The 2,596-nt window shown below is 49.2% G+C and overlaps 1 protein-coding gene across 7 annotated transcripts in view; it reads left to right on the forward strand.

Annotated features, from left to right (window-relative positions):
- The window catches only part of ASB1 (ankyrin repeat and SOCS box containing 1), a 27,744-nt gene that overhangs the window by 18,748 nt on the left and 6,400 nt on the right, over positions 1-2,596 (forward strand). The gene's annotated exons all lie outside the window — the stretch shown is intronic.

Consider the following 2,596-nt stretch of genomic DNA (forward strand, 5'->3'; position numbering starts at 1 on the left):
GGTCAGCCAAGGAAGCCTCTTGGCCCCTTTTCTCCCTTATTGGGATCGTCTCCCTCAGTGCCCGAAGGAGAAAATGCTTCCTTAAGGCACAGCCACCCTTCCTGGACTCCCATCTCGCCAAATCTCTTACTCTGCAGTGTCATTGACTAAACACCTGAGCTCACTGAAGTCAGCCTTCCTAAAGTCTAGCACTTCCACCCTACTAGTTACCTTTCCCACTCTATGCCTTATGGTGAATTCTATTATTTGGTGGTCACTGTCCCTCAGGTGACCACTGATCTGTAGGTCCCCTACCATGTCATCCCTGTTGCCAATACCAGGTCTAGTAAGGCATTCCCCCTAGTGGGACCAGGTACCTCCTGCGTCAGGTGGAGGTCCTGTACACAGGATAGGAACCTGCGTGAACAGTGGGAATTTGCTGTCTGCATCTCCCAGCAGATGTCAGGGTAGTTTAGGTCCCCCATGACTACTGCTTCCCTAGTCTTTATGGTCTCTGAGAGCTGCCTCAAGAGTTCCAAATCTAGTTCTTCCCCATGGTGTGGGGGTCTGTAGCAGACCCCTACCACCAAATCCCTTTCTCCTTGACCCCCATGTATCCTAACCCACAATCCTTCTACTTTCTCCTCCTCCGATTCCATTTTGATAAGGGTCGATGTATAATGCTCCTTGACATAGAGCACAACCCCTCCCCCTCTCCTCCCCACTCTATCCTTTCTGTACAGCTTATAGCCCTCAATGTGTACCACCCAGTCGTGGGTAGAGTCCCACCAGGTTTCTGTTAACCCCACTAAATCGTGAGTGTTTTCTCCAAGCAGGAGTACTAGTTCATCGTGCTTGTTCCCCATGCTCCTAGCATTAGTGTATAAGCACTTGAGCCCTGTGACTGGCGCCTTTGTTGCCCCCCGGCTCTGATCCCCAGTGGGCCCTTTATTTCTTACCTGCTTATTGCTTACCTGTGCTGTAGTGCTGGACGTCCCATGAATTGCAGGTTCCTGATGCTCTCCTTCTTCTGCCTCCCCGTCCCCCATCTGAGCTAGTTGAAAGCCCAGTGTAGGAGATCAACCAACCTGTTGGAAAAAAGACTTTTACCTTTCGTTGAGAGGTGAAGTCTATCGCGCCCCAGGAAGTCCTTGCCAGGAAGTGTGGGTCGTGGTCCAGGAAGCCAAATCCTGCACTACGGCACCAACTCCTGAGCCGCAGGTTGACCTCTCTGATGCAGGCACTGTGATGCCTACTGCGACCTCTGACCGGGAGGATGGATGAGAAGACCCCCTGTGTCCCTGTCTCCCTAAGCCTGGCCCCCAGAGCCCTGTAGTCACCCATGACATGGTCAGGACTACTTCTGGCTGCATCATTGGTTCCCGCATGGATGAGGGCCATGGGATAGTAGTCTGAGGGCTGGATCAGGTCAGGAATCCTTGTTGTGCCATCCTGGATCTTGGCCCCTGGCACGCAACACACTTCACATGCCATGGGATCTGGGCGGCAGATGTTTCCCTCTGCTTCTATCAGTAGGGAGTCGCCCACTACGATGACCCGTCTCCTCTTCCTCCGGTAGCTTGTCTGGCCCTCAGCTTGCTTACTTGGGAAAGGTAGTAAGCCAGCTGGCAGGCATAGGAGCCATAGCAGCAAAAAGAGTTCTATGGATGTTTGGACAGACCAAGTGTTGCTGCTGGCCAGCTGTTAACATTTGTGGTTGGGCTAGATGGTTGGGAAGCATATCTGGAGAGGTGGCAAACAGTGAGGGCAATCTGGATGTGAACATGCGGCCTTTGGGGAAGAGTGAAAGAGGTAGCCACTTTGAAGAGTGACCGCTAAAGGGTTAATGGAAAAAGTGACCTGAACCAAAGGCTCAAATCCAAACCTTCGTAAGTTTGGCTAATGTTTTTTAGCACAATATGTGAAAGCCACTGTACATCCCAGTTCCAACAGGGGAGGAAGCCCCCAAGACAAAGAAGTCATTCTCACTGACTGAAAACCAGCCTTTTGCATGAAGACCTGATCAGAAGTGAGACTTCCAATCTGAATTCCAGACCAAAGAGGTTTGAATGGGATTCAGGTTCTGGGATGTGAATCCCTCCTGAAACCAGAGATTTAACATTTCTCACCTTAAACCACATTGCAACATGAGACTCCCACAGGTGAGAGACTAGAATTGTAACAACTCAGCGTGCCATGTGTTTTCCATTAAACCCCTGCTTAGCAGGCAAAGTAGGCAGTACTGCCTGTTCAGCCCAGGTAAAGGTAGGGAAGACAGCAAAGGAGCAGCTGATCTGAAGCAGTTTAGGCATCCAGAAAGGCTCTTAAGTAGAGTTTCTGTTTCTCAATCAATGCAAACAAAAACAGTTACTGCTGGTGATGTTCACAGCTTTTCAGAGCATGTCTTATGTTGTACTTAATCATGCTCTATTTTGAGGGCTTAGGAACATACACGATGCGTATCGGAGTTGTGTTCATTCTCATCACAGGAGTTAATTGCATCCAAAGTCTGGTTTTTATTTGCTATTGGGTGTTTAGTTCAGAGAAAAAATATATTTAACCTTAAAATGAAATGATTAGACTAACATTGATAGTTAGGGGCACAGAAAAAGTCTCC

Source organism: Alligator sinensis, unplaced genomic scaffold (assembly GCF_000455745.1).
Source record: "Alligator sinensis unplaced genomic scaffold, ASM45574v1 scaffold233_2, whole genome shotgun sequence".
In the NCBI taxonomy this organism is placed as follows: Eukaryota; Metazoa; Chordata; order Crocodylia; family Alligatoridae; genus Alligator; species Alligator sinensis.